Source organism: Ambystoma mexicanum, chromosome 2p (assembly GCF_040938575.1).
Source record: "Ambystoma mexicanum isolate Mex_15411 chromosome 2p, UKY_AmexF1_1, whole genome shotgun sequence".
In the NCBI taxonomy this organism is placed as follows: Eukaryota; Metazoa; Chordata; class Amphibia; order Caudata; family Ambystomatidae; genus Ambystoma; species Ambystoma mexicanum.
In genome coordinates this window covers 1,368,858,492-1,368,882,776 of record NC_090923.1, presented here as the reverse complement: position 1 = coordinate 1,368,882,776, position 24,285 = coordinate 1,368,858,492, and the positions used below count along the sequence as shown (strand labels likewise).

Sequence of the window (24,285 nt, the reverse complement as noted above, 5' to 3'; positions counted from 1 at the left end):
GTAAGGAAAAGCTATAGCGAGGGCCAGGTAGAAAATGGAACACAATCATAGCATCAGGGGAGGCTAAAACGCCTCACTTCAAAAAATAATCATAAAAATTAAACTCCAAGAAGGGCCTTCTTAAAATACCGGGGGGTCTTTTTGTCTATTAGTTAATATTCCAGGAAAATACAGTTATAGAAGACCCAGGCGCTCAGAATCCACCAGAGAACATCAATACAGATGGGAGCCCTAGGGGTATAACAAAAGTGAAAAGGAGAGAGGAACTTGAGCAGAAACATGTACTAGTAAGCCTCAAGTATCCACCTCCATGCATGCAGAAGGGGGGGTCTCACCACAAGTGGATCAGGAGCAGGGTAAGTTCCTAGTAAGGCTCCGGAACCCACCCCCTCACAATTTTGTTTATGCAAGATAAGCGCACTGGGGTACGCAAGTGGATCGTGGGCGGGGGAAGTTCCCAGCTAAGCCCTTAGAACCCACCCCAGCAGCAAATTAGTACAACACAAGCACTGAAGGGGTCTCACAACACAAGTGGATCGGGAGCAAGGAACATTCTAGTAAGGCTCTCCTTTTGAACCCATTCCAGCTGTAAAAACAGGCAGCCTTAAGCGCTGAGGGGGTCTCACAACGCAAGTGGATCAGGAGCAGGGTAAAAACCTAGTAAGGCTCTTTGAACCCACCCCGGCTGTAAAAACAAGCAGCTTCAAGCGCTGAGGGGGTTTCATAATGCAAGTGGATCGGGAGCTGGGTAAAAACCCAGTAAGGCTCTTTGAACCCACCCCTGCTGTAAAAACAAGCAGCGCTAAGCGCTGAGGGGGTCTCACAAGGCAAGTGGATCGGGAGCAGGGTAAAAACCTAGTAAGGCTCTTTGAACCCACCCCGGCTGTAAAAACAAGCAGCTTCAAGTGCTGAGGGGGTTTCATAATGCAAGTGGATCGGGAGCTGGGTAAAAACCCAGTAAGGCTCTTTGAACCCACCCCTGCTGTTAAAAACAAGCAGCGCTAAGCGCTGAGGGGGTCTCACAAGGCAAGTGGATCGGGAGCAGGGTAAAAACCTAGTAAGGCTCTTTGAACCCACCCCGGCTGTAAAAACAAGCAGCTTTAAGCGCTGAGGGGTCTCACAATGCAAGTGGATTGGGAGCAGGGAAAAAACCCAGTAAGGCTCTTTAAACCCACCCCGGCTGTAAAAACAAGCAGCTTTAAGCGCTGAGGGGTCTCACAATGCAAGTGGATTGGGAGCAGGGAAAAAACCCAGTAAGGCTCGTTAAACCCACCCCGGCTGTAAAACAAGCAGCCTAATGCGCAGAAGGGGTCTCGTAGCACAAGTGGATCTGGAGCAGGGAAGACCCTAGTAAGGCTCCTAGAACCCACCCCCGAGGAAACAACTAGCCCGCAAACGGAGCGTGGGGGCTTCAAAAACTCAAGTGGATCATGTGTGGAGAAAGTGCCAAATTCATCTCCAAAGAGTGGACCAAGAGGCTAAAACGCCTCCATCCGTGGAAAAGTACAAAACACATGACCAAAAAATCAAAATGGCTCCAAGAACACATCCCGCGGAGGATAAGGTGAATGGCTTCACAATGCGGGGTTTTGTTTTATCAAGAAATACGGATCAAGAGCCATAACTTCAGCGAAAATCACCCTGTGAGCAAGAGAGGGCGCAAGTGCTAAACCTGGTCAGGTTGGACATCAGTAAAAGGCACACAAGCGCACACCTACCCACCTCACTTGGAAAGGACAAGAGAAAGCAGGATGAACCTGCTCCAAAGACAAGCAATTATGAACATGTCACAGCTCACACGCTGTGGCCAAACAATTGTCACAAGCTTTCATATGAATGGCGGCGGGGATCAGCCTCGAGCGGGCCCCTAATTGGGATTAGGGCCCCCCGCTCACCTGTTCCCTCTGTCCCCAAAATATAGTATTGTTATCCTTATGTGATGTTATGGCTGGTTTTTCTTTTGCACCATGGCTTGTACTAAAATAAAGCTTGTGGCCAAAGTTTTTTCCACCTCACATCATGGTCGTCAGTCTCCTCATTTCTGCAACTGACATTCCGTATTGCCTGTCTTGTCACACTTGTCATCCATCCGTGTCACCCGCATGCCACTCCCCAGCACAAAAACACTTCCAGGCTTATGACGACGAGGTTCCCGGAATTAGGCAATTGCCAACAAAGCCCTGAAAGTAGCATGTGTGGGAGTGTCCGTGCGAGGGGCGGTCGCTAGCAGCGGCGATGCTTCTGGGTGGGGGAGCATTTCTATGGGCCGGGATGCTCAACTCGCTCTGTCATCGGTCGCTGCATAATTAAGATCTGGCAGACAGTTGGCAAAATGACCCACTCGGAGACCGTGTCTGACGTGCATTGTTCTGTATTGGGGAGAAAAAATGTACATTGAGAGCTGTATTGTTTATTTCTTGTGATGGTTTCTCATTGTTACGTGCTGCAGAAGTGATCACGTATACGTTGCAGAAAGGGAAGGTTGGGGAGGTTTACCTGTATGGGAAAAAGAATCGGCGCTGTTTTTCCCCCATTATACGGATTAACGTGTGTGTGTATCGGAGATATTAGATCGGGGCGATGTGTTTGACTTGAAATACCGTTAATAGGTGTGCATTTTTTTTTTTACATCATTATGGATCGAGTTACAACAATTCTATACAGTGAACTACTATGTATAACGTGTGTTGTATAGAACATATTTTTGCAATCAAGAAGCTTTAAAACCGCGTTACTGCTTTTGTTACCTTGTTGTTTTAATGCTCGTCGCATACTTTTTATTGAATACACAGTGCTTCCAGTGTAGTTGACATGGGGATTTTGGTAACTGTTGAAACTATAGATGGTATATTACGAACACTTTAGTGCCTGTATTCTTGTATCTATATCGTGTTAAAAAAAGCCTAATATTGAACTCGCAATTTCGATTTCAGTCAGCATTTTTGTTATCGCGTCCTGCTTTGGACACATTGATTACAAAAAATAAATGTGTATGGCACCATGGTAGAATGAACACAATAATGTTAAATTTCTTCATTGGATAAAGGGGCATTTCGGCCTAGAAAATGGACACTTAATCAGTGTTTCTCTTTCATACCAAGGAAGCAATTGCAGTTTTGGGGCAGTAGACAAGGTAAATTACCCCCAAGCCATCTTCTCGTTCCAGTCTATACTTGACAACGCAACCTGCTCCTCCCCGAGATATTTTTTCAACTAATTCCTACCAAAACATTCCATGACCTACCCCATTCACTGGATCTTAGAGGGGAGGATTTGGATTCTTGGGATTGTGGCCTATTTCGTTTGCTCGCCTCCAGACGGCTTTCCCAGCGGAAACCTGCTGGACTCGTATTCCATTTCGTTCTTGTCTTCGAGGCTCATGTCTCCCCAGCTGGGTTTTAGTTACCGTTGGGCCAGCGGCAAAAGTGGACCTTCAGTCAGACTGTATTGATTTCGGGCTGGCCATGGCAAGGGGCTCTGTGGGGTCATGCTGTCACAAGGCTGCAGGCCTACACATTGTGTGCCTCCATGTCTCAGGGTGGGCGGGCTACAGTTTGCCAAAGGATCATAGTTCCTGGTCCCTCTCCCCCCTTTGTCCCCACCCCACCATATCACCTCTACAGGGGCAGGGCTGACTGATGGCTCATGCAGTTCGGGTGTTTGCCTGGGGTACTCGGCGGTCCTTCTCGTCCTTGCTGCCACCCTACATGCCCTCAAGGGAGCATCACAGATGGGCGACTTCCTCCCTACTTCTGTATTCAAGAACCTACCTACTGAAGCACTCCTCCCTTACCTGACAACCATTAACGGCTCCCTAGCTCAAGGCACCCTCCATATAACCCTCAAGATGGAACACATCCTCCTTCTCAAGAAACCAACAGTGAACCCTGGCAACCTCCGCCACTACCGTTCTATCACTCTCCCATGTTCACTTCCTAGGTACAATCCTTGAGAAAGCACTATCTATGTAACTCTTCCAACACATTGAAGCCAACAACCTCCTTCAGTCCTATCAGTCTGGTTTTAGACCCAGGTGCAGCACAAACAGCTACCATCAAGGTGATCAACCATGTCCTTTTAAAATCCTTGATGATGCCCATCCTTGCCCCCTGGTTATCCTTGACCTCTGAGCAGCATTTAACACAACAATCTACATCGCTGCATGGGGATCAGCGAGATTGTCCTCAACTGGTTAAGATCATACCTTGCTATTCACTACCAGTTTATACAAATGTGTTCGCCCAGAGCCCCAACTCTACCCATCACTTGTGGGGAGTCCCACAAGGATCCGTCCTATCTCCCGCGATCCTTGATGTTTACATGTAACCCTCCTCTCACCACAATATTAACATCCATCACTACTCTGGTCTGCCCCAAGATATCCTCCATCAAGGACATCCCCAGGCCTGCCTCTCACTGATCTAGTCGTTGAGGTCTAGTACTTACCGGAAGCTCAAACGCCTCCAAGACTGAATGCCTACTCCTAACCCACAGCACCTTGGCATCCAGAGCTGGCTCTCTGGCGTCCCTGAAAAAACTTCAGATCTTCTGTCCAAGTCTTGGCCCTCTCCCGCTTGGAAAGTGGCAAATCCCTTTTGGAAGGCCTTTCCGACAACTACCCTGGCACCTCTGTGATATATCCTGCATGTGCAGCACAATCCATGAAAGAACTACGCAAATTCAACCACATCACCCTGACCCCCACCGAACTGGCTCCTGCTGCAAGTCCGTATCCTCTTCAAATCCTGCTGCACCATATACAAGGCTGTCACTCTGGAGTCTCCAAGCTACCCCACTGAGAAACCGCATCTCTGGAGGCCTACGATCCACCGGAAGTAAGGACAAGTGTAACTCTACTGATGCAGGAAAGTCCTGATTTTATTAAAGACACAGAGGCAAATTATGCTTTCTCTCTTTGCAACTTGAGCAGCAAATATACATAAAAGTAAAAACCAAGAAAACGCAAACAAGAAGTACAATTGCCTCAAAAACGTGACTGCTCCTGAAGCAACCTCACTTGATGCTGTCCACAATCAGGAGGCGAATACCCATTTGTTTTCAAAAATTGATTAGCAGTTAGTTAATTGTTTGCTAAACGGACCTATTTGATTAGCAATTTTGTACTAATATTGTTAATGTCACCAGAAGCGATTTGTACCCAAGACATGAAATGAGCAACAGTACAGCAGTTTTGCATACCGATGAAATAAGACATTAGTGAGAGGAGTCGGGCCTTGCAAATTCTTCAGCTAGACCTGCATGTCAGGTAACTTAGTCTACTTATTCAACCTAAGAGAGATGCACTCTTAACCATAGCAACGGAGGACAACGCATTTAAAATGTGATTTCTGTAAAATGGTGCATGTCGCTACAAACCCGCTTTATGTTTGGAACACTGCTGCCACCCAGAGGCCGCCATGCACAGTGAAACTTTTGACATTTACTGCAAACAAAGTAAATGTTAAATGTTTCAAACATCTCTTGCAAATGCTACTCGCCCTTCATAAAATCTACTTGACTATGCAAGTGGGCGAAAAGACTTTGCGAGCCAGAGATGAGTGTCTGTAAAAGGTTGGCTGCATGAATGGACACACACATACATAAGATAAAAAAGACACTAAAAACAGTTTGGCCAACTGTCTCCTACAGGTTGCAATATATAATGTAATCGTAAAGCAAAGTGAGCTTGTGAGGCCAACTACAGTGTTTGGTATTGCAGTGGATCTGGAGATGTACAGACTGGATGGAACTATTGATCACTGCTTTTCGTAAGTATCTAGTTCGCTTTGTGTATTCATTATGCAAGAGGCTAGAAAGAGACTAAGCAGAGTGGATTGCATAGCAGGCAGATAACTGGGCAAACTAGGTGGAATATTGTAGTTTGTGGTAATCTCACTTTCGTGGTACCTGGTATAAAGCAACAGGGTTATTATATAGAATGTCAAGGAGTATGGGTTCGCTCATGGGAGCGCAAGATGTATGCAACCTGCAGTTTACCAAACTAGGTTTGCCATCAAAACAATTTGATCATGTGAGTGTGTATTTTCAGAATTGTAAACTCGTCAATATGCATCTTCCCCAACAAAATGAATTATAGTCAACACTATGAAATGAAGAACACTAACCTAAACTTTACTGGAGACGATGCTGTGTCAATACTGTAACTATGCATTATATAACAACTTACATTTTAGGAATGGAATTGCACGATTGTCTTTTAAAAAAATTTGATACATAGTGGTCTTTGCCAGACAGGATATTGAAAGCTTAATAAAAGTATCATCCGGATTACTTCTGGTTTGCAGTTATTTGAAAAATAGACATTCTTTCCTAGCACTCCCACACATGCCTTTGGCACTTACAAGTGGAGGAGATGATTACTACTGCACTTTCTCTCAATTAGCACTTGTGAACAAGGAAAAGAGACTGAAGAGAGCACCAACGACAAGAGGACTGCACGGTGAGCAGTGCTTTAACTGAAGAGGGCAACTTAAAAAGCTAACTTTGCTTCACAAGTGCCCATTTGATTAGCAAACCTACAGAATTGCATAGCAAATTACTATACAACCCGCTTATTTTATGCCTTGCTATAAATCCCAGATTCTGCCTCTGACCTTCCTTTCTTTTGCTGCTCCCTTCAGTTTTCCGTAACCTTAATGTCCAAATGGTGGTAGAATGGGACAACCCAGAACCAACGACGACCAACGTGGCCCGACTCTACTTATCTTGCTATTATTTTGTGTAATCTGATGCTCCGCTTATGGTCTCAGGAGCCCCCTGGCCTTGCCGCTGCACCCGGAGGAAATGGATAAGTCTCCAGAACTTCTTAACCTGCTAGACGGGCAATCGCAAAGCTACCCGCCCTAGTGATGTACTACCCTTGTTGATTGCCTCTGACCTACTGGCGTGGCGCCTAGCCTCGCCTATGCTTGCTTCCTCTAGTTATCAAGCGATTGCAAGGGTGGGATAATACTTCACTTCTTTGTATGACTTTCCTGAACGATAGTATGGAAAATCTATATTCTATGTCGAGACCCACAGGCTCGTATTACGCTTATTCAAAACGTACTTGCCACCACCAAGGCGACTTGATCAATTGGCTTAAAAGGTCTTAAACGTGGACTCGCTTGACCAGTCCACTTCTTTCATGATATCTTGTAGGTGAGGTCTGCTGGCAAAGCCTTAGAGGCCATAGTGCCCCAGGCCAAATGTGGAACAATGCAGTCCACATCTGTCTGCTTGTTGCATAGCTCATTTGACCCACTGGGCCCCTGGGCCCCTGAGGGCATACAAATCAGTGAACTCTGCTCTCTCCTGCCAGTCTGAGGGGTGCTGTTCTCGCTTTGAACTTTCAGACCCCTGATTGGGTAACGCTTAGGGTGGCCTCGAAAAGCAGAAAAGGACACTGACGTCATGTGTGTCTTAGTCCTTCTCGTAATGTGTAATGTCACCCCTCTTTGACTTGCCTATCTCTAGGGCTCCTACTTCGGACACCCTCTTAAATGCCAGAAGGCAAAATAGTATTGCCAGTGCCTTCCTTGACAGATCAGAATTGTCTGGCCAGCTTAAGAAAAACCACAGGACCACATCCACAAACGGGAAAGCTTCGGTCTCGGTGGACAAATGGCTTTCACTCCTCTGAGCAGTCTGGCTATTGGGTGCACCGATGGGCGAGCACGCATTACCGACTTGTGGCCTGTAAGCATTTGCTGTCCGGTACGCTTTGACTTGTGCTGCCAGGAAATTGATGACATGAATTACATCCGCAGAAGCGGGATGCACTTCCCTCGCCAAAAACCATCTGCATCACTTGGCCCAGGCTGCTCTGTGGGGCTTAGTGCTCTTTGGCAGGCAGAAAACTCAGATGAATTGTTCAGTGTCTCCCGAAAGGTCTGGCTTTCTTCAGGTACCCTTGAAAAAAGTCTGAGAGCCCCCTGATGGAACATCGGGTACAGGATCCCTCTCAGTTTTTGGAGAATCTCTGTCCGGTCCTGAAGCCACAGGCCATTTCCAGGAGATAAAGGAACCACGCGGACTCTTCCATGCTGGGGTCACAAGAACCTGCCTAGCTTGTTGCTGCCTCCCACATGCCAGCGTTCTGACGATAATTGTGAAGGGGGCTGGGGGGGATGCATACACCATACCGGGTCCCCCACGCTTTAGAAAGGCATCCGAATACCAGCTGAAAAACCGCGGTAGGTATGGGTTAATCCTGGCGGTGAAGAGGTCTGTCGCACATTGAGGTGCATCAAATTGATGAAAACCGTCCTTTCCAATTACTGGAGTCTCTGAGGTAGAGAGAGCTTCAATTCACCACTTGCTTGGCATGCCCAGGCAGGTACTACATGGTGATGCTGTGACCCTTGTCTAGGCAGAGATGCCAGAACTCTTTGGCTAACTCTACTAGTACTCTGGACCTCGTCCCTCCTAGTCGGTTGATATAGCGCACAGCTGATGCATTGTCCATCTTTAGGAGAATGCAGCTCTACACTCTGTCCTGGGTCAGGCTCCTGATCTCAAAAGATCCAGCTAGAAGCTCTAGGCAGTTTAAATATAAACTGCTCTGCAAGGGGGACCAGTGCCCCGCCCCCATGGGTTCAGATCTTCGGCAGCGGGCTCTGCAGTCTCTCTGCGACTGGTGTCCGACTTGATCGCCAGGTCTGGGAGAAAGTCAAAAATGGCCCTCCTGTTCCAAACCTCCATGTGCTGGATCCACCAGGACAGCTCTGGGCTTGCTTCCTGCGACAGAGGAACCTTATGTTTATAGGACAATCCCTCCCTGAGATATTGTATTTTTGGGAGCTCCAGGGCCCCATAATCTCGTGGTCCCGTAAAGATTGCCAGCTACCCCCTATCTTTGTTGGCTCTCAGGGATATCGGGTCCTTGACTAGCATCGCTTTCCTGATGTTTACTTTCTGCAACCGCAAGCTAGGGGTCCCCTGCACAGAGTCTAAGATGAAAGCCAAAAATTGCATCTTCTGTTTGGGAATGAACTTGGATTTCTCCCAATTCACCACAAATCCTGTCACTTCCGACACCTGCAGGAGCTGTGCGTCCTCTGCCATCAGGCACATGTTGTTGCGATATATGATTAGCTGGATACCTTTCTTGAGCAACTTCAGCACCTCCCCAGAGGAACTGCAGGCACCACCAATGAGGCTCATGAATGGGCACCAGTAGGTGGGCGTCTCGCATGTCTGTGCAGGCTAGCCAATCGCCTTGCTGCAGAATGTCTTTTAATAGATGAATGCCCCCCATCTTGAAATCCCGAAAAACAAGGCATTGAGGTTGATGACTGGGCAGACTTTTTTTTAAATTTTTTGTTTTTATATATATTTTTATTTTTTTGTTGCTGCCTTTTCCCCAGGAAGAGGTTTTTCACGAAACCAGGTGTTCTGTGATCGGCTGGTCTTATCGCTCCTTGCGTCAAAATCTCTGCTGCCTTCTTTTTCCATGAGGACCTGGTCTTGTTCTGATGGGTAAACCGGTCTGAGTGTCTTGCCTGGGCTCTTGGTAAAACTCTGGAAGCCTTGCACTGTCCCTAGCACCCAATCGTCCCTGGTAATCTTTTGACACTTCTCTAATTGCGTTGCTAGTCTGCCGCCTATCGCTGGTATGGGGAGGCCTGCACTTGGAATGGGAGTGTGCTAGGGCTGGGCGATATGGATTCAAAGTCATAGCTTGATATTTTTGGGCTGAATAGTGCTATTGCATTATTTTATTTTCATTATGTATAATGCTCAGTTGTAAGCCACAAACTACTCATGAGATTTCCCAAACACCTTTTATTTATAACACATTGATCATAACAAAGTGCATATATATTGTCTCTTATATCGATTTTGAAAATATATCTATATTTCTAAAACTCGATCACCCAGCTCTAAAGAGCTGGGTGCCTCTCCATCCTCTGCCCCTACCTCTTCCCTGCGTGTGGAAGAAGGAATTGGGCCTTCTAACCTCCTGGGTCCGCCAGGGGCCTCTGTGATAAGGCCTCTGTCTGCCTCCATGGCTGGCCTTGTCCTCTGCCAGCCTGCCCAGAAACCTTTGGGGCAAAGACCTTCTTGAGCAAAGCATGTGTCTTATCCAGGGCTGCGAACTGTGAACAAATTTGGCCGTTTCCTTGACGAAGGTGTCTCCGAACAGACCCCCTTTCACCACTGCTTCAGCTGAAGCCAGTTCCCCCAACTTTGGGTTTATTTTCACAAGGATGGAATTTAGCCGTTGCCCTGAGATGGCACAGTTCGCATTTCCAATCAAGCAGGCGGCTTGTTGGGTCCATCCCGTCAGCTCTTGTGGGTCGTACAGCTTAATTACCAAGGTTGCAGAGCATAATTAAACAGTTTTCCTCAGTTACAAAGGTTGAGGATCAGAGCAGGTATGGTGGACATACATGTCTCTACATCAAATCGTAGATAGCAAGCATAAACATACTAGGTAACTATCATAACTTTTATCTAGAGTACATTGGAGGATACAGAGATGCATGCAAGCAAAGCAAATATGTAGGAAGGACATGTTACTTGTCTTTTTCTATGAGCCATTTGATTAGATTCTGCCTGAATTTGATGGTTTGGTCTGATCTTAGTGTATGTGGTAAGGAGTTCCACAGTTGTGCTGACCTAACTGGGAAGCTGGAACCTCCAATGGTAGATCATTTGAAACGTGGCACTTGAAGATAGTTGAAGTTGGCTGTTCTTAGGGGTCTGATTGAGGTTTGTCTGACAAATTGTTCTGTTAAGTAGCGAGGGGCTTTTTTGTTTAAGCATTTGTGGATGAGGGAAGCAGTTTTAAGATTTTTTTTATATATATATTTTTTAAAACATTTTTCTTGGGTGGATAGCCATTTATGTTTCCTTCTTAGTTCTGATATGTATTCTCTTCTTGGAATGCTTAGAGCTGCTCTAAGCGCATTATTTTGGAGCACCTGTGTTCTATTGATGATTTGTTTATTCGCCCCTATGTATAGGGCATTACAAATAATCAAGTTTTGATAAGATGAGGGCTCTAGATAAGATCAGGCAACTGTCAACTGATAGGAATTGTTTCCCAGCTCGTATCAATTTGCATGTGTATGCCGTAGAAGAGGCCAAGGAATTTACCTGTTTGGTAAATGATAGGGTTGAGTCTAAGTAAAAGCCTAAGGTTTTTATTTCTCTGGCGACATTGATAATGTTCCCATCGATGATATAAGACGAATAGTAAGGGCTGAGTTTGATAATGTGAGCTGCGGTGCCCAGGATGATGAGATCTGTTTTGTTATCGTTTAGGCACAAGCCGTGATTGGCCATCCATGCCTGAATGATGCTGTATACTCTGTTCACCATAGCCAGATCTTCCACTTAATCCGTGGTGAGAGGATCTGGGTATCATCTACCTAATTGGTGTAGGTGATACCCAGATGGTCAAGATCATCAAAGAGTGGCTTGGTGAAGATGTTGTAGAGACACATGATCCCTGGGGCACTCCGTAAGTAATGTGTATAGGGTCTGCTGCTGCCGATGGGGAGAAGACCCTCGTAGTCCTGTCACTGAGGAAAGACTGTATCCATACTATAGCTTCTTTCGAGAAGTGGGCTGCTGAGTCCAGGTGGCTGCATAAGACTTCGTGGTCCACCAGGTCAAATGCAGCCGAGAGGTCAAGGAGGAGAAGTGCTAATTTTTGTGTTTATTTAGGCCTTCAAATCGATAAGTGCTTTTTCTGTGCCATGTTGTGGCCGCACCCCCAGATTGGTATGAGCCTAGAAGCAGGTTCAGCTCTAGGAAGTTTTGAATTTGGGTATGTGCTACCTTATGTAATATTTTTCATAGAAATGGCAGAGTGGTGATGGGCCTGTAGTTGGTAGGTATATTTGGGTCGATTGTTTTTTCAGGAGTGGGAGTACCCATGATTCTTTTAGATTGCGCAGGATGGTGCCAGTGGTGAAGGAGGCGAGGCATTGATGAGTTTGGTGATGAATGGAGCTAAATCTCTGGGAGCGTCCTTGATCAGTTGAGCTGGGCTTTGGTCACCTTTGCAGTTAGATGGTTTGAGAGCAAGAACCGTTTTCTCAACCTCAATAATTGAGACTTTGGAGAAGTTAAATTGAGTATGGTCTTTAGTCTTGGGCAGCAGTATTTTATTGGAAGTCAATACCATTTCCACCATCTTGTCAGGCAGAAGAGGTCTGGGGCGATCTACCCCTGCGCTTATTCCGAGCCTCCTTGTTCGGCAGTGTTTGCATTTGTTTACTCAAGTTGGCTGCTGCTCTGGCTGGAGGCTCCCACTCGGAGGATCTAGGTCGAACCAGTAAATCTGGGTCAAACCCTTGTTCGATGGCTGCCTGGGAGTCTGTCGTGACTTGCCACGTAGTGAAGAGAGTAGGGACCTCCGTTCCCAAGTTCCCCACAGAGAGGTAGAATGAACTCCCTGTGCGAGCCTTGGGACAACAGGTGGATGGTGTTTCACAGGATCAGCAGCGTCGAGAACCCCAAAGCTGTTGGAAGGAAGGCAAGGTTAACACAAGCAATAACAGTACCTTGAGTCAGTGATTAGTACTAGAATAAGGCTTACCTAAACTCAAAGTCAAGGGCTATGGTGTTCAAAGTGGTGCGAGGGAACGCCAGCGATCCTGAAAGCCAGATGAAGAAACACCGACTCTGGAAGAATCACCTGAGAGACTGAGTCTTTCATAGTACTGTGACAAAACGTGGTTCGAGGGATCCAAAAGCAGTCAGCAAAAATGCTCCGAAGATCGAGGTCCAGGTTGACAATTCAGAAAAGGGAATATCCAAAACCAGTCCGTTTCTGTTTAGCCAAAGTCCAAGTATCAAAGTTCGAGCAATATCCAAGGAAGAGTTTTCGAGGAGCAAGAAAACCAGTCCGAGTGCCGTGAGCCGAGGTCTTGAACAAAAGTATCCGTAACGCAAACGCCTAACAGTGTAGAAAACAGCTGTGAAGCGAGGAGCGTTTGACTCGCCCGGCTTTTATGTCCGTCGACATCCGATCACGTGATTTGGTTTCGTGACACGTGATCGGGATGCCGACGCGAAACCAGGAAGCGGGTGCGATTGGCTGCTCCAGCCCGTTCGTATCCTCCACGGTAGCTGCCAGCGAAAACGAGGAAACAAACTAAGCCTCTTCCTGTGGCTGACACTAGGCCACAGAGGCTGACGTTTCCCACGCACCACAGGTAACTGGGCATACTGAGCAGGCGATTGTGTAGTGGGCATTTGGGCTATGCTAGGTGTCTGGGCCTCCAGAAGGGGCATGCAAAGCTGTGAGTGAGGAGGGATTCTTCCCGGAGTGTATGACAGACTCTTCCTGCTCCTCTTGCGCTTCCTGCTGGGCTCTCTCGACTTCTGGAGGGATTTGAGGAGCTCACTGTCGGGACTGACTACATCATTGATGTAGCCTGGCATTCCACTAGATCTGTCACCTTGTTGGTCGTCCTCTGGGCTGGAGGGTCGTTTGGACCTCGGCAGCTTATTGGTTGAGCGTGTCTGCTCCGGCACATGGGCGGCAGGGGATTAGGGGGGGAAATGGGATCAGGGCTCTTCAGTCCCTACATCTCTGGACGATTTCTCTTCCCCCCCACCCCCCCCCCTGTTATCGAGTCTTCGCATGTGATGGCCTGAACACCCTCCGACCTTGTGAGGAGATTGTGTAAGTGGTTGCAACCCAGCACTCCAACTAAGTCAATGTTTAGCGTGAGATGCCCAGCTGGAACCCTTAATTATATATTTTTATGTCAAAAGTTTTTATTTCTGAACGATGTACCCTTATATCATGCCCCTCTTTGAATTCACCCCCTACCCCCCCCCCCCCGGTCTCACTGAACCAAGAAGTAGGTTGTTTTGCAAATTTAAAACATTTATTTGATGGTTTTGAACTATATATATCACACTTTTATGTATTATATGAATTATGAACAATATCTGGAGATCACACTACTAATATTTATACATTGATCAGCGTTGGGTGGTATTACAATAATCAACAGTCTCTTTAAACCATAGGAGTGTGGAGGAAAAGAATAATGTAGCATAGACTAAACTTTGTGTGTGGGTTCAATGAAATGCAATGATATGAGATTAATGCAGCACAAAACTAAAACTTGGTATGAATTCAATCAAATGCAATGCAATCACTCTTTCCCCCTGATGCTACTCAATCTCCCCCTAATATGCAGTATGAAGAGATGTAATGAGGGACACAGGTTTCAGGAATATACAATCAACAAATGCAATTTCAATCCCAGTTCCCCCAGCAAGCTTGGAGAACTGGAATGATTTTAACCCGGTCAAATGCTTTGAATGTGATTTGAAATGAATGGGGAAAATGCTAAAAATGACTTTAATTCGCTGAATGGGATTCAAAACTAGTGGGAGCTGCTTTGGATAGGTTCAGGTACACACTAGCAATGATGTTTGAATGACTGGCAGATTGGAAATTGAATTTGGAGGTTGAATGCAAAAAATAGCTGTTTTATATGGAATGAAATTGAGCCAAATGCAGAATCGCGGCAAACGTTACAGCGTGCGAGAAATGCGGTTACAGAAAAACTGTAAGAAGCTGGTTCTTAGTTTGTTTGAAAGCTGGGGATGTTAGCTTCAATCTGACATTTACATTTTGTTCCTAGCATGTACGGTTCATAAGTTATGAAGGTTTTAGTAAAGGTCGATTTTTCTCAAAAAGAGTCGAGATTTCAAATGGGAGATGCGCTTTTGAATTACAAACAGGTTCTTTACTCATAGTCTATGAAGCCACAAGCTACACGACAGCGCACCCACCAACCCAGTGGCGCCACCGGTTGATTGGGCCTGCCGAGGCGCTTGCATTTCTTCAAAACTATATTAGCGCAAAGATGATTTATCACTACAATTATCACATAATTATATGGATGAGAGAAGGATTCAGGATGGACATGAGATTCTACAATGCAGTTCTGGATATGTTGGAATGGGTTGGATAGGATTACTTAAAACTAAGAGATGGCGATGGACAGTTCTATGCTAACAACTATGGCTTTGAAATGGGCACGTCAAGATCTGGTCAAAGGTTTGGACTGGAATTCGCTCACCACCGGACAGGATTCAGGCGCTTGGTTCTGCACTCAGCAAGACACTCTGGTCTCTGCGCGGCCTCTTGAATTGGACCCGACGGGTTGGTTCTGGGTTACAGCTCTGCTCTACTGGTTTGGATCTCTGGGTTCTAGCAAGGTTCTTGGCAAGAAGTGGCAAAACGGCACAGCCAGGCTGTTGAATTGGTTGGGCCCCGTGGAAGTTTGGGTTTAAAATCAGGTTGCAGGATTCTAAAGGCCAGCTGAGAAGGGTTCAGCTTTTTGGATTGGGCCTTCTGCTTCAGGGTTCTGGAGTCTGGATCTGGATTCTTCCTTCAGAGTGCTTTGCCGGTAGATCAGTTGATGGGTGAATGTGTGTGTGTGTGTGTGTGTGTGTGTGTGTGTGTGTGTGTGTGTGTGTGTGTGTGTGTGTGTGTGTGTGTGCCTGGGCCCTCAAGTCCCTATTGATGTATTTCCCAAGGGGGTGGGGAGGCTGATTATACTGTGCCCAATCCTCTAAGCAGCAGATAGGTCAGAGAATTTACTCGCCCCTGATTTGAGAAGCAACCAGAGTATGTATTTATTTATTCGCATTTGTTGAGCGCGCAGCAGACCGGAGGCATCGTGGCGCTTATTACAGTGATTCTTAGACTTAGTTACATACAGATTGGTGCCCGTGGTTACAGTGGCCATACATTGTACTTTAATGACATACATTTTTTGATCATCTAGAACAGAATGGTAAGTTAGTTGAAGAGGGTAGTTTTGAGTTGTTTGCGGAAGGAGAGGAGAGATGTCTCGGCTCTGAGGTGGGTGGGCAGCGCGTTCCATAGCTTAGGTGCGAGGTATGGGAAGCCTATGCCTTCAGGTTCAGTTTGAGAGCAGCGTTTTTGTTTTTTTTTAAAAGTCCCCCTCTTGTGGGAGACTGCAGCTACCTAGGCATTACTGGGCCGGCCAATGCGGGTATCCTTTCATCTTGGCGAAGACCAGGTCCCCGCACTTGTATTCTGTCTGCCTGTTGGGTGTCATGATGTGTCATGTTTATGGTCCGGGAGAAAATCTATTTTTCATAAAAGCATATTTATAATATCACTACGTATTTACATCCCAAATTAAATAAAGCATGTATCTGTTCAAGTCCCATCTTTTTAAGAGGTTCGGTTCACAAATGAGTTTTTCGCGCTTTTAGTCTGTTACCCAGTGTCAGATCTGTACACATTTTTCCCCATACATGCGCATACCATTTGGTCATTCCTATAAATGTTCATATTCCTATCATAATCGCAATAGCTACAATATCAACATTTTCGTGGTTCAGTCTCTGAATATCGCACAGATTCCAGAGTAGTTTTAAACTGAGCGACATTTTCATTTTAATAACCTCTAAGTTCCCTATTTTTACCAGTTCGGCACAATTTTCTATAAGTCTTTTTCTCAAACATATAGTTTCTTCATTTCCAAATCCACATTTTGTCTAGCCCCGCCTCCAAGATTTGGCTGAGCCAGAGAGTAACATGAGCTTGTTACTAACTGGGCTGGTTTCTGTTGTTGCCCCAAATTAGCATTCCCTTTCAGCTCAAGAAGCCCATTGTCTCTTTACCAGAGCAGCAGAGCAAATCCCCTCCTCCTCTCATTAGCATCCAAATGAGATTTCCTGTCCTTTTGATGGGAAGGAGAATGGTGGTGTGTTCCTCAGTGGGGGAAACCTCTTTGAAGTTTAGCTGAATCAGGTTACCTTACAGTAAATTGTGACATTGTTCTTGTGAAAATTAAAGTTACAAATTTAAAAACAAGCAAACATATCTTCAATTCCAATCTTTCAACATAGAAATTAAATAGTGGCAACCTATATTGCATTTGATGGGGGAGTCTCTTCTTTCCCCACACTTTGATTTTAATGTACCAGTTTAAAAGACGGGTTAAGTAATCGCCAGCTTCTGGCACAGGCGAGAGGCGGTACTGCGCCCATATTTAACATTTTTCCAAGCAAGCATCTTTAAATGTGGATTTTCTTCTGATAAATGTACTTCTGCTGACCTTGTACTTAGGTGGATTCTTGAAGTAAAGTGATGTTTGGGAACCATGATTTTTGCAAATTTAACAGCCAAGGGAAAAACGGATTTTCAAGCAGCTCTGTTTCTCTTGTAATGCAGCACCACTTTTTCAAGTAGTTTCATTTTCCTCTGTGGGCAGCCAAATTATAGGTTTTGGCAGTGGTCTCCTGTGTTACCGCAGACATCGGCAACAGTGGATTGGCGGCCTATTTTCCAGGTTTTCCAGCGCACTTCTGGGTGATTTTTTTAGCACGCATAATGCTTTCCGGCGGCCATTCTGATGCTCCTGATGCACACAGTAATGTTGCAGGGCATAGACTAGTGGGTTAAAACATCCCACAATCATTGTCCGTGAAACTGTTTTCCTGCCAGCAGCCCCAGCCCAGCCAGCACCGCCTTCTCTCTTTCGGGACACCAATTTGAGCCGGATAGCCATGCTCTGGATTACCTACTTTCTGAGGTTTTGCTTGCGAAGGCCATGATCTTCCTGACTAACAGGTCTTCTGAGCCGCGGCTCTCTGTGCAAACACTGTTTTTCATTTTGGGGTTCAATTACTTGTTTACCCTATGTACCTCCTGGCAGTGAATTCCTGTAAATGTTTGTTTGTTTACTGCTTGTTCTCTACAGGTTTGCCTGGGACCTGTGCCTGTGGTCATCCCTGTGCTGTGCGGCATGGTACCAGGCTGCTTCCAATAGATGGCATGCAAGCGGCTTGCTAGTTAGAGCGTAGCTCCTTCGAGGAGCAACTCCCGGCTCCGACTTTGCCCTACCATGGCCGACTAGCACACAGGCAGGAGACCATGTGGAAAAAGCACTGCTACGTGCGTGAGAGGATTGACGCAGGCTCCCTCACTTCCAAGGTACGCTCCTCAGAGCCCTGTATTTCTAAGGACTTCCTTTGCCCAATGCTCAGCACTTATTAGGTGAGGGGAGGATAGCTCGGGGGCAACGTGTTTGTCTTTGAAGCAAGACAACGCAGCCCAACACGGGTTCAAATCCCGATCCTGTGCTTAGAGACCACTCGCTGGTACTAAGCATGTTATAAAAGAACAATTATAATTCTAGTTGGCGCAGGCCACACTGTACCGCACCTAGCGCTGCACTCATGCACTCCTCACACAAAGTAGTATGGAGGTACTTGAAAGGGGACGTTCTTAGGAGGAATCTGTTTATACGGTATCCTCCTGATTGGTGGACAGCATCACGTGTGGTTGCTTCAGGAGCAATCAAGTTTCAACTATACGACTGACAGTTTTGAGGAAATTGTAGTTCTTGTTCGTGCTTTTCTTGGTTGAAACTTTTGTGTATTTGCTGCTTGAGTTGTAAAGTAAAAGAGAAAGCATTAGCCTCAAGGTCTGGACATCAAATCTGTTCAAATGATCTGTAGAGAGTCCTTGATCCATACTCCCAGGTTGCCTGAGGAGGTAGCAGTTGGCAGCCCGATTGACAAAAAGTGCATGGGGCTTTCAAAGGTAGTATGTAAGGGCTCACCTATTCCTGCGCTCTGACATTTCCTTCATAGTTTTATTAGGTCTTTGTGGAATTTCAGTTGTAGCAAGGTGGCTTGACTACAAAGGACTGGTTGACAGCTTATCCTTTGCGTGCCATTTTGGGGTACAGTTGTAGAAGGTCCAGCCAGTCATCTAAGCGCACAAGTGTTAAGGCCCTCCAGCAGAAGACGAGCCTATGATCCTCCAAGGTCAAACCGCAATATTTTCCAGATTTCAGCTTCAGCCCCTTGGGGGTGCACCCTGGTTTCAGGATTAAATGGATGGCACCTCAACCCAGAGGGCCAGATCTACACAACCACCCAGGTCATGTGGGACTTCTCTTGGCTGGCCTCTCTCCACTGAGACTGTCTGATTCAAACTGTTGGTTCATCGACCTTTGACCCTGTTCCACCTAGTGCTCCAGATAAGATTTGGAAGTGGGAGTATTTTACTCCTTATTTTTTTAAGTTGGGAGTAAAATGATTTTTTAGGGAGCAAAAATGTAAGTCCGATTCCCAAAGAGTATTTTATACGCAAGTAAAAACGTTTTAACTGAAACGCAAGTAAAAACGTTTTAACTGAAACAGAAGAAAATGTTTTTCTTTGCAAGTTATTCATGCACATTAAAAGATTCATGTTTACTTCTAATCGGGTAGTTACGATGGGAGTTTCTTCCTGTGGTGCTACGATCCCTACTGGTCCAAACATATTCATGGAGCTGTGAGGGCAAAAGCAGGGGTGCAAGATTCAACGTGTCTGTTCCCTATTTTTTTTGTTGGGTGGCGGGGGGGGGATATTTTTACTCCCAATGAAAAGATTTTTTTGGGCCTTACAGAAAAAGGGTTAGTCTGCTTCCGCGTCAGACCATTAAACCTTGTACTCCCAACAGGAAACTACTCAAGTTCATCCCTCTCCTGCCGGGCACGGAAATCAGATGCATGCCAGGGATCTGCAGGAGACAGCCTCTCTGTAATGGGAGATTCAGTACCCTCTTTGCAAGTGGGTCATGCCCAGCCCTTCTGAGGCTCAGAGGGAACAGACGTTGTTAACCATCTTCTGGTCCCAGAGGCCTGTTTGGGGGGGGGGGGTTCTGCCTGATCTGGGACTGTCTGAGATCAATGGCCTTGTGGCGAAGCTCAGCAAGGGAGGCTTCTGTGCCCATGGGTACGTCTTCACCAATGACCTTCTCTGTCGCTGGCTCCCAGCTTATTTCAGCTTCTGGCAGGTTGTCCCTGTTGGCTCCTGAATTTCACTGAGATGATTAACTGCTAGAGAGCAGACCTAAATCTGAATGCACCTCCTCTCCCCCAAATACACCACCCCCCCCCCCCCACCCAAGTGTTGGCTCTGATCACAAGAGCTATGCAGGGGCGGTGGTCTGAGATCTTCCATTTTGAGGGAAATGGATAGCCATGAGGGGGTGCCCTACCTTTTTTCTCACCTGGATCCATGGCAGACCAGTGCGCACCCGGACAGATCGCTTCTGCAGTGGTGTAGGAAAACTGTCTGGGGAGGGAGGAAGGACATGGGTTTACATCAGTTGGCTCTTATTTCCTCTGCCATAGTACTTGGGCAGAGAGAAACCTATGTACACTGCCTGGGGACTTGCCAAATGAGGGGAAAGGAAGTCTAATTCACTCCTTCAATATGGTACCTCGGGCATCCTGGAGCCAGGCTCACCCTCCAGCCCCTCTTCTGGTTCGCGAAGGTTGTGCGTGAGGATCTACTGCTCTTGCCTTTGCTTGGCAGGTGGTCATTCTTTGTGGCCCTCACCCCCATACACAGGGTCTTGGGGTGGATCCGGAAGTTCGTCTTCAACTAAGGGGGGGGGTTGCTCGGTTTCCCTCTTTAACCTTCAAGGGTCCTGGTGACTCTACTTTGCATTCTTATGCTGTTGGAGGTCCTTTTGGTATCTTGGTGTAACAGAGTTAATCTGTTACTGTTGGCTTGTATTTATTCCCTATTTGCAGAACTTTCAAGAAGTATTCTTTTAGTATAATGCACAAGAATAGATGGGGACGTGGGAGTAATATTCTGATTACTTTCCTATCTTCTTTGAATGTTTTTTCTTTTCTTAATTCCCATCATAGGACAAGTGTTTGGAGGCTGCCCTTCATTTTGCTCCTTTTTAAAACCTACCTTGGAGGTAGTTAAATTGGTTTTTTCAAGACTTAGTTGGTGATCCTTGGGACACATTACTGCTGGGTGTTGCGCCACCCTTAAATTATTAGGCAAGACGCTGAGTGTACAGGGGGCAAGGCCAGGGCAAAAGATGAGGGACTTGTATGTATACATTTCTACCCACCCTATCCCCCGATAAAATCTATATTCCTAAGGAGGTGTTTATTTAGGTGAATAATTTTATATTTAAACTCTAAAAACAGATCTTCATGCATACTACTGTGCACCTAATAACCTACAGGGCTCAAGTAGGATTGGACAAGCTGCTTCATGGTATCCAGTCACCAGGAGCTACCACCTGGAACAAGGAGCTAGAACGTAGTGTTCCACAAACCTAACTTCCACATAAAATGCAAACACATTGTATCCATTATTTATGACCCCATATGCTTTTAAATGTCATATAGTGGTGTCCCGGGGTTTATTTGGAGATTGTCCCAAATGCAAAGAGCTTTATGTAGTTAGGTTTGTCCGGAGTCAGTTGGCCTGGGGAGCCGAAAATGAGCTCCTGGTAACTGCTGGATTTAAGCTAACCAGGCTTGTAGGTCACAAGCAGGAGCTAAATAGCCCACCGCTCCCCTCAATTTCGAACCCTGAACTTATGCAAATTAAAAGCATTTTTTTTGTCACTGCACACTTTTTTTAAAAAAAATGTTTTAAATAGTTGGAGGTGCAGGCATTAGTCAACCTTCATACGGCGTAGCATAAGATCACGTTTGTGCAAAGCTGTCATCAAAGGATGTCCCAATATTATGACTGCCCAATACTCCATTAGTTGCTCAGACGGGTCATGCAGTTTGCGCCAGCTCTCCTGCTCAAGTAATCACTATGTCATAAGGGAGATGTAAGCTCTTTAATTTGTTGATCGTTTACCTTGTTTTTGTACCATTTTCTGTTGTGAATACAACCCAAATTCTATATCTTTTGGTTTACATCAAATTGGTTCAGTATAACGGTTTGATTTTTTCCAATAAACTCCAGTCTGCTACTTCTTGAATGCCATGAACTGATTCTTTTTGTGAATAATTATCTTGTGTTGATTTTAGTTGAATATTTATCTTGCTCTACACGTGTTTGGCTACTGTGGGTCCCCTGGAGGGTTTTGTACTATTCACTACTTCAAAGTTTCGTTATTGTATTTGGGGCAGTTAATCTTGTATCTGAGATTACTGTATCTTTTCAATAGCTCGTTGTATTGAGAGTTCTCTTATTTGAATGCATCGCCAGGGTTCAGTTGTCCTCGATGTGAAATGCCAATCTGTGGTTGTAAATCAAAGATACATTTTTTGGAATGAGCTCTGGCTTGTACCACTTATCCGAACACGAGGTAGGTGAAGGCCACCAACTGTCCCTAGTTGTGTTTTTTTTAATTTATTTATTTGTTTTTTTTTATTTTTTTAGTTTTATTTCAATTTATGGTATTGGAATCGTTTTTCCTGTTGTATGAGTAAAAGTGTTAAGTAGGCTGGTTGCAATGTTGAGAATATTATTTGTAAGTAAGGTGACACAGCAGAATAGTTGGAGTAATGGGAATACGAAGTCTTAACATTTCTTTTCCCCACTAGCCATTGGCTATTGATGATGGACTCTGGGTAGAAAGAAATGGCGTGGCATGTGTATGTAGAGAATGTAGTATCTTGCAATTAGCGGTTCTGATCCTTGGATAACAATGGCTTCCTGTTGTCAGAATTAATTTTAATCTCTACAGTAATTGTGGGCTTTAGGGTCAGTGATAAACATTAAAGAATATGAATTCTTAGTCCAGCGAGTCATGGTTCTATGCTTCAACTTTTATTGCCCCTTCACAGCAAAAGGAAAACATCCTTAACAGCACACTCTTAAAGTTATACTTGTAGCAATCCTAATGTTCTTTTAGTGGTCCAAAAGCAAACCTTTTTTTCCCCAGCCCATGTGATCACCTGACAAAATCCAGCAAGGCTGGCTATGCTGCCCATACACCAGGGTTGGAAATTGCTGTGAAGAACCTGGTTAGCATGGCCATACGCTACAAGGAGGTACATTTGACTGGTGACTCACAAATATACATATATTCATTCTGTGAATGGGAATTTGTATATCAGATGCTTTCTGGCACATCTAGAGACATTTAAAACTTGATGAGTCATAATAAACTTCAGAGAAGGTAATACTTTGTAGGGGTTTGTATTGGAATTAATGGAGCATGCGCTTGAAGATGCTCGTGGGTATCGGTAGTTTCATCTCACCAAGAGTTGCCCATCGTGACCCAGGGGCAATTCCCATCCTCCTGTAGGATGTGCCCGAAAGATTATACTGCAAGGACCTACAAATCCACATTTCTTGCTTTGTTGCTATATCTTATACTGTATTTCTGCCTGTGTCGGTTGAATCCTCTGTCGCCATGTTGCTTTACAGGTGTTTGTATGAAGTAATGTTGCTCAATAATATGTTACCTTTTACTCTGCGAGTCTGTTATCCTGTGAAAGCAACACATTATGCAATAAGCTGGCGCACTGAGAAAGATACCACTTAAAAAACCTTTAACCCATGTTGCTTTACAGGTCTTCACTTTTTACATTCTCACTTGGTACTTTTTTTTTTGTGTCCTTTTGGCACCTCTCTTTTTGTCTTTACCTGTGTTTTATGCTACATCATAACTCTGCCACTACGTCTATTAATGGATTAATCTCTGTTCCTGCCACAATTTATTTTCTGCTGCCACTTATGTGAACGTTCTCACTCTTTCTTGCTGATGCAGAATGAAGTGCTGATACATGGTATGTAACACATTTAACTTCCAAACTTGATGAAACTAGCCGTTAATGCTTTTAAATGTCTTCCAGGGGTTTACTATTGCACCTTTTTATGCAAATTGCTAGACACAGGTAATGTGAGGTAGGTATATTTACATGGCACCAGTTAGCTTGGGGCGCCAAAAGTAGCTCTTGGTAACTGTTGATGAGAATCTAAGCAGGCTTTTAGCCCCCATCCAGGAGCTGAATAGTTCCAGAAGTTTCAAACCCCGACTTTGCATCTCGTGGAAGTTGAGTTGAGGGATGTTGTGGCAGTGAATAGATAAACGATCAATGCTGAAACCTGTATTCGAGTTGGGATGAAGCAAAAACCTTTATTGACTATTTGGGAGCTAGCAGCAAAATGGAACGGGCAGGAAATAAATGTAAAGAGAAGTGAAGAAATGCAAAGTAACATGGCTGGAGAAATGGGCAAATCGTCAACAATAGAGTGAAGGACCGACTAGTGTAGAAAAAGAAGCGAGGGTTGTGGCATGTACATTTGTGGGTGCATGCCACGGGTTGGGGGCAGCGGAATTGAGTTCGACCTTTTCTAAAGCATTTAAGAATGACTTATGACGTGTACATCAATGTGACATTGCAATACAAACGTAGCTTTTTCTCTGCGTTTATCTTGTGTGTTAAACTTACTGACCTGAGCACTCCTTCATGAGCCATCAGTAGCTCCTGGGTGGCTTTTGGTTAAAGGAAAATCCTGACTGGCAGGAGCTCCTTCCAGCTCCTCCT

The 24,285-nt window shown here is 45.4% G+C and overlaps 1 protein-coding gene across 11 annotated transcripts in view; it reads left to right on the top strand.

Moving 5' to 3' along the window:
- USP22 (ubiquitin specific peptidase 22) overlaps window positions 1–24,285 on the top strand; it is a 1,065,482-nt gene that overhangs the window by 9,458 nt on the left and 1,031,739 nt on the right. The window contains exon 1 of one of the 11 annotated variants that reach the window (XM_069645755.1): window positions 5,750–5,768. The exons of the other annotated variants lie outside the window; for them this stretch is intronic. The gene's annotated coding sequence lies outside the window, so the exon portion shown is untranslated. Of the gene's footprint in view, window positions 1–5,749; window positions 5,769–24,285 lie in introns of those variants that run through there. 11 annotated transcript variants of the gene reach the window in all.